Here is a 15,146-nt window from a genome sequence, read left to right as displayed (position 1 = left end):
GAGGAAGCCTGAGCTTATCTCTAATCAGAAGGAATCAGGTTTTTTCCGGAAACAGCAGGCCTCCTTATCCATTCAATCCTTTTGTAACCACTTGCCAAACGCGCTATAGCTGAAAGCTAGCTACTGCTCGGTTGTCCAGTTCCAGGAGAGTGTCCATGGAAGTCCTCCCAAAACCCCACCCCCTGCGCTATCCATCTTTTTACTGTTTAAAATACAGTGTATGCACATTTAAAATCAGAATATTAATTTAAAATACAACAGATTCTGTTTACCTAGTTTTCCTAGAACTAAATCTTCATGAATGTGAACAAAACACATACAGGGAGGAATACAAGTAAGAACAATTCATCATAAAAGTTAGCTTTTTTTTTAGGTGGGGGGGGGCTCAGATCTGGTTTATAAAATTATCTGAATACAGACACATTGCAAATACAGTTCAATATGTATGGTGTCGGTACATTTTTTCAAAAGAATATACCGTATTTATCGGTGTATAACACGCACCTCAATATTTGGAGAGAAATTTCAGGAAAAAAGCTTAAATTTAAAATTAACAGCTTTGAACTAAGAACATTTTTTTTAAATCAAATGACATCTCACCAGTGCCCATGAATGCAGCCTCATCAGCAGTGTCCAGCAATGCAGCCTTTCCAGCAATGCAGTCTCTGCAGCAATGCAGTCTCTCCAGCAATGCAGTCTCTCCAGCAATGCAGCCTCTCCAGCAATGCAGTCTCTCCAGCAATGCAGCCTCTCCAGCAATGCAGCCTCTCCAGCAATGCAGTCTCTCCAGCAATGCAGCCTCTACAGCAATGCAGCCTCTCCAGCAATGCAGCCTCTCCAGCAATGCAGCCTCTCCAGCAATGCAGTCTCTCCAGCAATGCAGCCTCTCCAGCAATGCAGTCTCTCCAGCAATGCAGCCTCTCCAGCAATGCAGTCTCTCCAGCAATGCAGTCTCTCCAGCAATGCAGGCTCGCAAGCGCCATTGACACAATCCAAATCAGTTTTTAAAAAGGCCAGGAAACAGAGCCGAGAGCAGAAGGGGGCGGGCCAGGCAGAGGAGAAGGGAGAACGAGCGCTCGTTGTCATAGGAAGTCCCGCCTATGATAGACGTCGAACGTCTCAGCCGAGCAGGCGGAACTTCCTATGACAGCTCGTTCTTCCTTCTCCTCGGCCCGGCCCGCCCCCTTCTGCTCTCGGCGCTGCTTCCTGGCCTTTTTTTAATATCGGCGTATAACACGCACTATTGCTTTTTCCTCCATTTTTAGGAGGAAAAGGTGCGTGTTATAAATACGGTAGTTATCATCAGGGCTTTTTTTCAGCTGGAACTTGGTGGACCTCAGTTCCACCACCTCTGGCTCAGGCCCTCTCCTCCCTGCTCACCACTATCATTTAAAAATACAGAAGGCTGGCTTCTGGGTTTACATGTGACGGCTTGTGTCCCAATGGCTCCCACAGATCAGATCTCCTGGGCGCCACCCACTAAGTTTAGAATGGGGACAAGGGAGATGCAGGTGCCATGAGGATGCAGACACCCCACTGGATGATCTCCCTGCAAGTGAGAGAGTTTGAGTCACCGACAGTGTGCAGGGAGGTACCAGAGCTGGCTGGATGCTGGGTGCTTCAGCTTAATACAGCAATAGAAGTAAGACATGTGGAAGATGGTGGAGCTTTTAAGGAAGGGAAAGAAGATGGGGGCAGTCAAGGGGGGGGAGCTCCATGCAGAGGTCAGAGCTAAAGGGGGGTGAAAGTAATGTGTGGATAGAGGATGTAGAGATAAGCAGCTGTGGAAGAAGGCTGAACTCAGCATTCTGTATCTAGCGTACCCCTGAACTCTGCATGTAGTGCACCCCTAAATTCTGCACTCTGTGTGTAGCCAAGAACTCTGTACATAATGCACTCCTGGTATTTTATGCCCTTTTGAGACCCTCCCACTGTTAGTGAAATTGGACCATACCCACTATTTTATGTGATTTGGATGGTGTTTGTGGGGGGTGGAGGGGAGTTGTAGGGGGTCGTGATTGAGTTCCTGCACCTATTTTCTGAGACAAAAAGCCCTGGTTATCATATAGGACCAATTCAAGTGCCTACTAAAGTTCTTCAAGGAAACATCACTGCAAATTGTTTTAAGAAATGTTTGTACTTTGTTTATGCAGACACTACAGGCACTAGAAAAGGGCACTTAACACTTTTTTGATGCCCATTGAGTGCCTGTAGATTTGGATGGCAAATGTGTGTATTGAGCATACTGTAAGTGCTTTGTTATACAGGCCAAACTATAGCTTGAAGCTTCTTTCCTGGGCCAAGTACCAAAGGCCCATTGAGTTTCTTTGCAAACCCTGGCCGGCCCTCTCACCAGTAGGGCTTTTGAGAGCTGGTTATCCTATTACCCAATGTACTCAGACCCTGAATGTATACATGCAGAAGATTTATAACTTTTAGTATCTTAAGTTTGGCTTCTTCCTGGTACCCACCTCATTTGCAACATGCTGATATTGCAGCAAATTAGACATTTGTCAACAAGGGATTGCTCTCAATATACCCAGCTATTAAAAACTGTATGTGCAGTCCAGAACTTAAATTACAGCAACTAACAAGGAATTCAAATTTTTCTATTATTTGTTTTATCCTTCTTCCTTTTGGAATTCTTAACAGAAATACTAAATCAACATGGTCACGGACATTGTTAAAAACTGTACATGTGATAACTGTAATCCCAAGAATTCATCACAAAATTCCTGTCTCGTGGCTCAGTAACATGTTCCAGCAATGAAGTTCTATTTTGTCTAAACTAGTGCTAAACCTTTCCCTTCATAACATACCTACACGTCTCAATATTGTTTCTTACAAAAAAATGTTTAATAATTTTAGGCTTATATAACAATGGTGTGCAATAATCCAATGCACAAATCAGGTATCACTTTTATTGTCTCCTAACAATAAACTGCTAAGACCTGATTGGTTACGACAAGTCATAATTACACATCATTGCTCTTGCACTGTGCTTATAAAGAACTTTGGAACCACCAGGATTGTAGGTCACAAACTGTTTTCAACATCTGCGTAGAAACTCTCATTTAAGATTATTCATACACTGTCACAATATTCTCAGCTAGATTAGGACCGGTAAATAATAAAATTGTTATCAGTAAAGGGGTGGTCCAAGCAAATGGATGGGCACCAATGGTTGTGGGCATACAGGCTCCAGTAATGGAGATACAGCAATACTTTGTACTACGTGCATGTAAACCGACCACTACTATAAAACAAACATCTTCTGTATATCCACAGATGAAGATACCCTTTTCTAATTAATTTACAACCAGTAAGAGATTACAAAGTGGTTTCAATAGCTGATATTTGCCAATATTTAGAGGAGGTAGCGGGTTTGATTATGGCATCTAGACCTAAACCTCTTAAAGGGGAAGAAGCAGAAGGGGAAGTTCCACTGTTCCCCATCGACCCCCTCCTCTGTCAAAATTGGCATATTTTTTTTTTTTTTGGGGGGGGGGGGGAGCAGGTACCTGGTTTTGGCAGGTACCCATTCCTTCTTTCGCTCCGACCACCTAGGCAATCGGAGTGGAAGTTCTCCCTCCTCCTCTCCCTGCAGCCTCATGGGACACGTCACAGGTCCCAAGAGACTGCAGGACCATTCACAAGGCAAGGCGCGGCTCGTACATGCACAGTGAGCAGCCGGCTATAAAGCCACAAGCAGTCACAGTTGGCTGCCCACAATTATGATGCCAACACTGGGGACCGAAGAGGGGTGAAGAAACCCAGTTAGGAGAGCATGGCGCTGGAACCCTGGACAGGTGAGTGTTTTTTAACAGTCAGCAGCTATAGTTTTTGTAGCTGCTGACATTTAAATTTCACACAGGGGACTGAAGAACCACTTTAGGCTGTTGGTTTGTGTTTATAAAACATGCCTTCTCATAGGAGGTAAGTCTTAACCATGTCTAGCTTCAGAAGGCAGCCAAAGATCCTTTTCTGAATACCAGAAAACTGAATTTTTGGACATATCTTGTTAACCACTTCAATAACAGGCACTTTTACCCCCTTCCTGCCAAGACCAATTGTTGCACTTTGAATGACAATTGCATGGTCATGCAACACTGTACCCATATTAAGTTTTTTTTTTTTGCACACAACCAGAGCTTTCTTATGGAGTTATATAAGCGCCACTTGGTTTTTTATTTTTTGCTAAATAAACAAAAAAAGGGCAAAAAAAAAAACACATTTCTTTGTAAATGTTATTTTGCAAATAAATAATCTTTCTAGTCTACAAACTATGATACACATATCTGATAATTGATCAATCCTGTACTGACTGATCTCTATTTTTGAGGCCCAAAAACGCCAGGACAGTACAACTACCCCCTCAAATGACCCTTTTTTGGAAAGTAGACAGTCTTAGGTAATTAGTAAGATGCATGGCACATTTTATGAAGTTATAATTTGTTGTTACTTTCTTCGGAAAATTCAGAAAAAAAAAATGTTTTTTTTTTTATTTTTTACATACTGTCACCAGTGCAGTACAGCATCATCATATAACTGGTGTGGCAGTGACTGGTGACAGTATTGAAAATAAATAAATAAATAAATTATAATAACAATAATAATAATATCCTTTGAGAATGTCCTGTGGGACGAAATGCATCAAGATCGTGCCTGTTTAGCCAGACTTGCATTTGTTTCTGCCTTTACCATTGGAAATTTTGTGAGTGTTATTCCCCTTTTTAAATAAACTTTTTATTTGGGTTTTACACTATGTCTGTTTCCTTTGGTTAATTTCCACATGGGTCTGGATTTCTGTGAATGATCCCTTCTACCTACCTACCCTGCTGGATATACACCTGGGAGACATCTGTGGTTGCAGATCGTTTCAGGAATCCTATACCATCCTAACAGCCTTTTTGACCCTCATGCTATATGGTATTCAGGGTCAACAGCATCTGGTGAGCGCAATTTTATTTGGTGTTGGTGATGGGATATCAGTATCAAGATTCACCTCTCTGTTTTGGTTTACTCCACTTGCACTTACCATTGTGAACTCTATATGGACTTTTCTGATTGTATTCAGTTACAGATTTTCCCATTTACTGATCACATATGTCATTTTATTTGTTTGTATTGAGAACTTTTGCAGTTCCTTACCCATTAGCGCTGCACTTTTATTTTATTTTCCGTTGCATCAACCTTTTTGTCAGTTGTTTGTGTCAGCAGCTTATACACTTGATTGGTTAGCGCAGTTTATGTACCCCTTTTTTCCAAGGGTTGATTTACTAATGGATCTCTTAAGGGGGGATTTACTAAAACTGGAACGTGCAAAATCTAATGCAGCTCTGCATAGAAACCAATCAGCTTCCAGGTTTTATTGTCAAAACTTAATTGAACACGCTGAATTTAGAAGTTGATTGACTACCTTGCACAGCCCAAATTTTGAGTGCTTCAGTTTTAGTAAACCTCCCCACTTTGTAAACCTGTCTACATTTCAAGCACCTAAAAATGTGCAGGGGAACTAAAAACAAAGGTTTACTTCACCTAAGTTAAACGAGAACTTTTGTTGGATCACACATTAAATTTTTTGGGCCCCTCTCCCTTGGGAACAATGGAATGGAACAATGAAAGTATGTACAAAATTAGAGGATCAGCTAGTTTGCATATTATCAGTGATTCCAAATACAAAAAATGAGACAAACAGGCTAATTTGTCAAACAGTGCAAGGAATGAGTAGAACATACAGTAACACACTGTAGACAATCAAAATGTGCTACATATCACTCCAGTACCAGAATTTTGATTCTATGAATAGTGCATCATTTTTGCCTCCATTCCATTAGCAATGCGTTATGGTTTTAGCTTCCTGATGTCTACTTAGGCTTCTTTCACACGGTCCGCCTCCGCAGGCGGATCCGTGTTGCTCAGCGGGGATCGATCCGCGATCCCCGCTGAGCCGGGCGGATGACAGCTCCGTCTCTGCTTGCAGAGCGGAGAGGGAGGTGTCTCAGCACCCGCTGCCCTCTATGGGGGATCGGAGGAGAGCGGACCGCTTGTCCGCTCTCATCAGATCCACTCCGCTCCGATTACTGAACGGATGGAAAAATAGGGTTTCCATCCGTCCAGATTTCAGCACAGGATCGGATGCGGATGGCAGCGTGTGTCAGCGGAGGTGACCTCCGCTGACACCCGCTGCCCCATAGAGCTGCATGGAGGATCCGATCAGATCCGCCTAAAAAACTGACAGGCGGATCTGATCGGACCGCCCGTGTGAAAGAGCCCTTAATGTTCACTAGGTTCATTATTTTCATGCCAATGCAACTGGTTGAACAAAAAAAATTACTAATGTTTAGGCAGCATTACACATGTAGTAACCAACAAGGCCTGAAGCTATTCAGCTTACAATTTAGAATTCAGGGATACATTTAACTAAACTGCTATAAAGGGTTTCTAAACCCTAAAACAAGAATGTATTATACTGAATTATCTTACCAGTACTTAGATGTGGTGCCTGCATTCATTTTCTTTTTCCAAATTTTTTTCCTTTCTTTTTACCCAGTGATTCTGCCAGTAACATACTTCCAGTCTTAGGATAACAATTTCAAGACAGAAAAAATATAGAAATATGAAACCTTGCCTCTCTCCTATTCTCAATAACATAGAGGGGCGTTCTGTAGTCCTCAAATAAACCATAGAACAGTATAATTATTCACAGTATCACAGTCAGCACAGGCAGAGTGTACAGAAAGATATCTGGCAAGATCAATGGGATTTTTTTTTTGTGTCACACATATTGTGTTATTTGTACCCTTGGTATGGTCCTTTGTTTGCCCTTTTGTTTTTTTGCTAGCTAGTACAGTCTTTAGCTAGACCCTCCCTGTTCTCTCATGCTCCCTCCGTTAATTTCTGTTTAATTGCTGACATAGGGCTTAGAAAGCCATTGGTGTTGATTTTCTAAAAGCAAATAAGCTGTGCACTTTGCACGTGCAGCTGTTCCAGAGCTTAGTAAATGAGGCAAAGCTTCACTTTACAAAGATCACCCAATAACATGCATGGAAAATACACATGATTAGATAATGGAAGTCATCAGAGCTTCTCCTCATTTACTAAGCTTTTGAGAAACTGCACTTGCAAGGGGAAACGGTACTTGCAATGTGCACACTCTATTTGCATTTAGTAAATTAACCCCATTGACTTTTTTGCACTTCAAAAACCAGAATAAACATAATTTTGTACTGTGCTTTTACAAACCAAACTATACCAGTTTCAAATTCTGTCTTATTGAGGAGCAGAATTATCCATGGATTCCACTGAAGTAGCATGTGACTCTTTTATTTGGACAGATCAAGATCTAAGGAGGCATTTCATCATAAAGCAACATTTGAAACAAAACAGTAAAAGTACAGATTTCAAAAGTAATCAACACCTTCTGCTATCTGCTGAAAGGTTTTCCCTGCGCCTCACAAAGCACATGGTCTTGCCACTCTGAGTATGCACATGACTGAAGTACAGGCACTGAGATCTGCTTGCATAACACTGCTTCTGAAGCAATTGAGGCCTTGTGGGTTAGATTACAGTCTACTGCGTTCTGTGTATTGAATTGCTTGTGGAGCTATAAGAATTGTTGTTTTCAGAATTATAACTGCTGCTGGAATTTCTGTATTGGGATAGAATATAGATATATCGCTACTCTGCTCACATTTACAGTAACATCTCCCAGGTGTTCAAGGTCAGGGTGTTTATGGGATAGCAGACCGGATCACCCCTACAATATTAAAACTTAATAACTAAAATAACTTAGACACCACACACCATCTGTTTTGGATAAATATATATAGGCCGCGGCCGTTTATTATTTGTCTTAAAATAAATATAAAAATTCAACACAATCATCAATAATGTATAAACGCAGTAACAACAACCCGATCACCATGATCCGGGCTGCAAATAAATAAATATACTTAAAAATGTTATCCTTTCATATACTTGAATTAACCAACAACTTTATAAGCGTCCCCCTTTGCAACAAAACAAAGGTGACCCACAAATAATAAACTTTTGGCCGTGACAGCCAAGGGAGGGTGGGGGGGGGGGATAGATGATTCTTCTTGTTCTTCCGAGGTGGTCTGAGATTTTAGGCGGCAGCGAAGCCCCTTAAATAGCCCTAAATGTGAACTAGAGCTAACCAGCTGGCAGTTTAGGCGGTTAAATTTGAGCGGCAAGCGGGGTTAGAGCCCAAATCTCCCCAGATACAGGGGAAGTTTAGGCGGGAAGGGCGAAGGGGGCAATAAATCTCCCCAGATACCAGTTTTTGAGCGGGAAAAAGATGTAACCTCAGGTAGCCAGGTCAAAAGTTAAATTACCTGAACACCTCAGAGGCCCTATTCTCTATCTACCTAATAAACCAAAACCTATTGAGCCTAACCTGCCCTGTCACTATCCCATGAGGAAAATGGGGGCATAGTTATGCCCTTTTTCCTTTCATTCCAAACTAAGAAAGCAGTTGTATGCTGTCTTAGATGACCAAAGCTGTCATTCACTTGCAACTTCAGTTATTTAACTGGTACAACATAGAAGGAAATGTTTTGCCCTAGACACAGCAAACTTGTGCTGGTTCAGTGCAAATTCCAGGAAGATCAACTTGCTCTTATGATTTTATTATTGCACCTTAGGGACGGACTGAATGGATTCCTTTTCCTATACTCATTGTAGTGCCATCAATTGCTGATATACTAGGAGGAAATCCTTACAGCAGATGATGCACTTTCTCAACCTCATCTAAGCCATTTAGGAGACTGAATTCCACCACTTGATATTGATGCCATAATCATGCTTCTGCTGGAAAGGAACATACTGTTACTACACAAGATACGTTAGCAGCACAATGGTTGGAACGATGATTCTTACACCCAAAAGATTGACCTGGGTTGGATAATTATTGTAGCCTGCATTCCATACTAACCTCAAGCCTTAGATGATATGCACTAAATATAAATATGATAATAAAATTATCATACAGGGTAGTCAAAGATAAATTTGAGAACTACTTTTGCATAATCCTGGTGTGACAACACTAAAAACTACTAATAACAGCAGTGAATCTGAACCTTAACAGGGAACCAGGAAGATCCTGCATAACAATGCTGATGTTCATTGGTTCATGGACTGCGTAACTAGTGACTATATCACAATGTACTTCAGTAGATGCTACTGGTTTGTTCACAGAGAATCAGCTGCATCAAACTAGTTTTTGCAATTATTTGCATTTGTTACTCTCTCTGCTAACAACAAGGCACTACCTATTACTAATTTTTTTTTGTAGGAAATACATTGGAGTTTCTGTGCATAACTGAACCCTGGCACAAACAAAATGATGTCACCCTTTTCAACCAACTCACCTCTTTGGGGTACGGATTGTTTGACCTCCCATATTTCTGGGGCAAAGGTTGAGGTATAATTATTATTTACAGCTTGCTGTACACTTAATCCCCTGTTAACATACCCTCTTTCTCTTCCTTTGAATGCCTTGTTCTTAAGGTCTGTGTGCCATACTTATCTGTTATTGCTACTGTTTATCGACCACCCAAGTCTTGTGGAAATTTCTTAGGTGACTTTGATGATTTGCTTTTATTTTTTATGCCTTTGTTTTAAGACATGCAAACTGAAAAGGAGGTGGTGCACAGAAGTGATACAGATGTACAATCACCCCAAAATGTGAACACAGTCAGTAGGGGGTAGATAAAAATAATTTATTCATATAACCAGATAAGAATGATAAAATAAAGTATAACCATCTGGTCCTGGATGTCAGTGAGGACGTTGTGAGGGTCCCGGATAGAACAATAGAGTTGGTGGACACTACTGTAAATACCTCTTAGGGGGTAAGAGAACCCCTGGCATAGATCAATGGATCCCTGGTGTAAGAGAGGAGCAGAGCCGGGTAGATGGTTGGCGTGTGTGTCAGCCGTTCCACACAAGCGCCAAAGCCTGCACCGCTTCCGGGATGGACGTCACACTATCGTCGAGCAATAAGGAAAGTTTGGGACTTTAAATTAGGCGAAAAATCACCTCCATCCTGTTTCGGTATACAAGAGGGGGAGGGTTGAGACTTTAAATGAGACGTGTGACTCGGTCATAGTGGTAAAACCATGATGACAATTTTATTGTATAAATGCACATATGCAAAGCGACTGGAAAATGGATAAAAGAACAGTAGATATGAGCTGGAGTACAAACATCAAGATTGCACAATAAATTAACCAAAATTGGAAAAAATAGAATATATGACAGTAACCCTTGGTATTGATAATGATCTGCATCAAGAAGGCTCGACGCGTTTCTGTGGACTGTATTCCACTTCATCAGGGGCATGTGATGCGAGCCTGCAAAGAATAGTTGTATAATAATATATTGCAAAGGATAAAAAATAAATGATAATGAAAAAAAGGAAAAAATATAATATAATGTTATAATATTATATAATATATATTATATAATATACATATATATATATATTATATAATATAATGTTATAATAATATAATAAATGCAGCTCAAATCATTGCAAATGACGTGGGTGTGTGATGCTGGAAACAGCCAACAAACCAGTCTTGTTGGGAGCTGAGAGGATGCAAAGAGATAGGCGAAAACAGGCATGAACATGGCGCATGAAAATAAAGAAAAGGAAATAGCATAAAGAAGAGCAAAAGAATAAACTGTGAAATGTGTGCTGGCATCAGGACATACCAGAGGACTTGTGAATAGACTATAATAAAATATAGTGCAATGTGCAGCTAAATTGCATGGGGTCAGAGAATACTGAGAAAATAGTCCTAGGTAAGTACCAGAGTAAATATTATCCAAAGGGTGCTGAGAACACATACCAATAGACCAAAAGAATAGGGGGAATACGTGAGTAACAAAGATAGAAAAAACTCCCAGGAACCAGCGAAAAAGAAAAAAATGTGTGAGTGATACAATGTAACTTACATTCCACATGTAATGGAAAGATATACGTCTGGGGTGTACCGGAAGGGCAGGACCGTGAGGACAAAAAAATGAAGTGGAACTAATCCCAGAGAGTGTAGTGTGCCCGAGATGCCGGCCAATGACCCCCTCAGCGTCCCCAACCCCACACTGGCGTGTGAGAAGCAAGGCATACCTCCACGGAATGTGGACGCCGAATGGCAGCCAACCCCTGGAAGGGTGCCTAAAACACCCAAGGCTGGAAATGCGCAGCCAATACCGCGACTCCACAGATGTGACATCACAGGTATGGCGCGAAGCGTTGAGCTGATGTACAGCAGGACAGCCACCCAATCAGCCACGCCCAGGGGGCGGGGAAGAAGGGGAGGAGTCCCGGTGTGTGTCGCAGCTCCCAGGAACAGGAGAACTCAGCCATCCCAGCAAGAATGGACCCCGTGGCTGCAAAAATATAAAAAACTCAAACAAAATGTTTAAACAAAAAAGGAATATAGTTATTTTCAATTGCATAAATGGATCAGGTATAGGTAAGTATATATATAAAAAAAACACCTAATTAAAGGAGGTACAGTGCCTTGCTAAAGTATTCTGCCCCCTTGAACTTTGCGACCTTTTGCCACATTTCAGACTTCAAACATAAAGATATAAAACTGTACTTTTTTGTGAAGAATCAACAAGTGGGACACAATCATGAAGTGGAACAAAATGTATTGGATATTTCAAACTTTTTAAACAAATAAAAAACTGAAAAATTGGGCGTGCAAAATTATTCAGCTCCCTTAAGTTAATACTTTGTAGCGCTACCTTTTGCTGCGATTACAGCTGTAAGTCGCATGGGGTATGTCTCTATCAGTTTTGCACATCGAGAGACTGAAATTTTTGCCCATTCTTCCTTGCAAAACAGCTCGAGCTCAGTGAGGTTGGATGGAGAGCGTTTGTGAACAGCAGTTTTCAGTTCTTTCCACAGATTCTCGATTGGATTCAGGTCTGGACTTTGACTTGGCCATTCTAACACCTGGATATGTTTATTTGTGAACCATTCCATTGTAGATTTTGCTTTATGTTTTGGATCATTGTCTTGTTGGAAGACAAATCTCTGTCCCAGTCTCAGGTCTTTTGCAGACTCCATCAGGTTTTCTTCCAGAATGGTCCTGTATTTGGCTCCATCCATCTTCCCATCAATGTTAACCATCTTCCCTGTCCCTGCTGAAGAAAAGCAGGCCCAAACCGTGATGCTGCCATCACCATGTTTGATAGTGGGGATGGTGTGTTCAGGGTGATGAGCTGTGTTGCTTTTACGCCAAACATAACGTTTTGCATTGTTGCCAAAAAGTTTGATTTTTGTTTCATCTGACCAGAGCACCTTCTTCCACATGTTTGGTGTCTCTCCCAGGTGGCTTGTGGCAAACTTTAAACGACACTTTTTATGGATATCTTTAAGGAATGGCTTTCTTCTTGCCACTCTTCCATAAAGGCCAGATTTGTGCAGTATACGACTGATTGTTGTCCTATAAACAGAGTCTCCCACCTCAGCTGTAGATCTCTGCAGTTCATCCAGAGTGATCATGGGCCTCTTGGCTGCATCTCTGATCAGTCTTCTCCTTGTATGAGCTGAAAGTTTACAGGGAGGGCCAGGTCTTCGTAGATTTGCAGTGGTCTGATACTCCTTCCATTTCAATATTATCGCTTGCACAGTGCTCCTTGGGATGTTTAAAGCTTGGGAAATCTTTTTGTATCCAAATCCAGCTTTAAACTTCTCCACAACAGTATCTCGGACCTGCTTGGTGTGTTCCTTGTTCTTCATGATGCTCTCTGCGCTTTAAACTGACATCTTAGACTATCACAGTGCAGGTGCATTTATACGGAGACTTGATTACACACAGGTGGATTCTATTTATCATCATTAGTCATTTAGGTCAACATTGGATCATTCAGAGATCCTCACTGAACTTCTGGAGAGAGTTTGCTGCACTGAAATTAAAGGGGCTGAATAATTTTGCACGCCCAATTTTTCAGTTTTTTATTTGTTAACAAAGTTTGAAATATCCAATAAATTTCATTACACTTCATGATTGTGTCCTACTTGTTGTTGATTCTTCACAAAAAATATATATTTATATCTTTATGTTTGAAGCCTGAAATGTGTCAAAAGGTCGCAAAGTTCAAGGGGGGGGGGAATACTTTCACAAGGCACTGTATCTGACCAGTGATAGCCATGAGTGGGAGATCAATGATAGTCAGAGGATATAAGGCAATCGTAGTCACACGTCCCAATCTCTGTAATATATAGCAATAAGGAAAGTTTGGGACTTTAAATGAGGTAAAAAAAATCACCTCCATCCTGGTTCGGTATGCAAGAGGGGAAGGGTTGAGACTTTAAATGAGACGTGTGAATTGGCCATAGTGGTAAAACCATGATGACAATTTTATTGTATAGATGCACATAAACAAAGTGATGGGAAAATGGATAAAAGAACAGTAGATATGAGCTGGAGTACATACATCAAAATTGCACAATAAATCAAGCAAAATTGGACAAAATAGAATATATGACAGTAACCCATGGTATTGATTATGTGGCCTGTATTCCACTTCATCAGGAGCATGTGATGCGAGTCTGCAAAGAATAGTTGTATAATAATATATTGCAAAGGATAAAAAATAAATGATAATGAAAAAAAGGAAAAAATATAATATAATGTAGAGAAAAAAAAATAATAAAATAATTCCACCCAGATCTACTCAAAGGGCAGCTCAAATCATTGCATATCACGTGGGTGTATGATGCTGGAGACAGCCAACAAACCAGTCTTGTCGGCAGCTGAGGGGACGCAAAGAGATAGGCTAAAACAGGCATGAACATGGCGCATGAAAATAAAGAAAAGAAAATAGCATAAAGAAGAGCAAAAGAATAAACAGTGAAAGGTGTGCTGGCATCAATCTTCGAGCAACCACTCCCAGAGTAGGAACCAGCGTGGAACCCAAGCTTCTCCTTGTTGCCGTGACTACATGTTTCACGCACCTGCGCTTTGTCAAGTCACGGCAATGGCGGCAAACAAGGAGCATTTAAACCCAAATGTAAGGGTGGGGTGTTATTATTATATTGTCTTTTATGGTCGTTACATCAACAATGTCCTTCTTATTTGGAGTGGGGGCCTGGAGGCCTTCACCACCTTTGTAGCTCATTATAATGCCGATCCGCTAGGAACAGCTGACCGTTCTTTTGCCTGGAATGATCACAGAGCACCTGTGATCCTTCTATATAGGAACATAGGTCTCTGTGATCATTTCACAAGCCACGCCCCCCCCACAGTTAGAAACACACCCCTAGGTACACATTTAACTCCTTGATCACCCACAGTGTTAACCCCCTTCCCTGCCAGTGTCATTATTACAGTAACAGTGCATACTTTTAGCACTGATTACTGTAGTAATATCACTGGTCCCCCCAAAAGTGTCAAAAATGTCTGTCAGGGGTCCGATCTGTCCACCGCTATGTCGCAGTCCCACAAAAAATCCAGATCGCCGCCATTACTAGTAAAAAAAAAACATAAAAATTACATAAATCTTTCCTGTAGTTAGTAGACTCGATAACTTTTGCGCAAACCAATCAAAATACACTTATTGCAATTTTTTTTACCAAAAATATGTAGCAGAAAACAAATTGGCCTAAAATGTTAAAAAATGTTGATTTTACACTTTTTTTTTTTTTGGGAATGTTATATAGCAGAATGTGAATTTTTCTTTTTCAGAATTATCGCTCTTTTTTATTTGTAGCGCAAAAAATAAAAATCGCACAGGTGATCAAATACCACCAAAAGAAAGCTCTGTTTGTGGGGAAAAAAAGGTAAATTTTATTGAGGTGCAGTGTCGCACGACCGTGCAATTGTCCGTTAAAATAACGCAGTGCCGAATCACAAAATATGGCCTGGTCATTAAAGTGGAAGTAAACCCTCCTATCATTTTCAGCCAAGTAAGCTGCCATCTTGGCCTCTGTTTGACCTTTCAACTGCCATGGTGCTGCACATATGATCAGTTATGACACCAGCCATTGGATGGTTTGACAGTTTGGTTGAGATCACAACCAATGTGAGACTTACATTTACGGCACATGCCGGAAATGTAACTGTTTTTTGAAGCTGTCAAATCGAAGGGTTTACTTCCACTTT

Source organism: Pelophylax lessonae, assembly GCF_965119305.1.
Source record: "Pelophylax lessonae genome assembly, chromosome: 5".
NCBI classification, from domain to species: domain Eukaryota; kingdom Metazoa; phylum Chordata; class Amphibia; order Anura; family Ranidae; genus Pelophylax; species Pelophylax lessonae.
Note: the sequence above shows the minus strand (reverse complement) of the source record.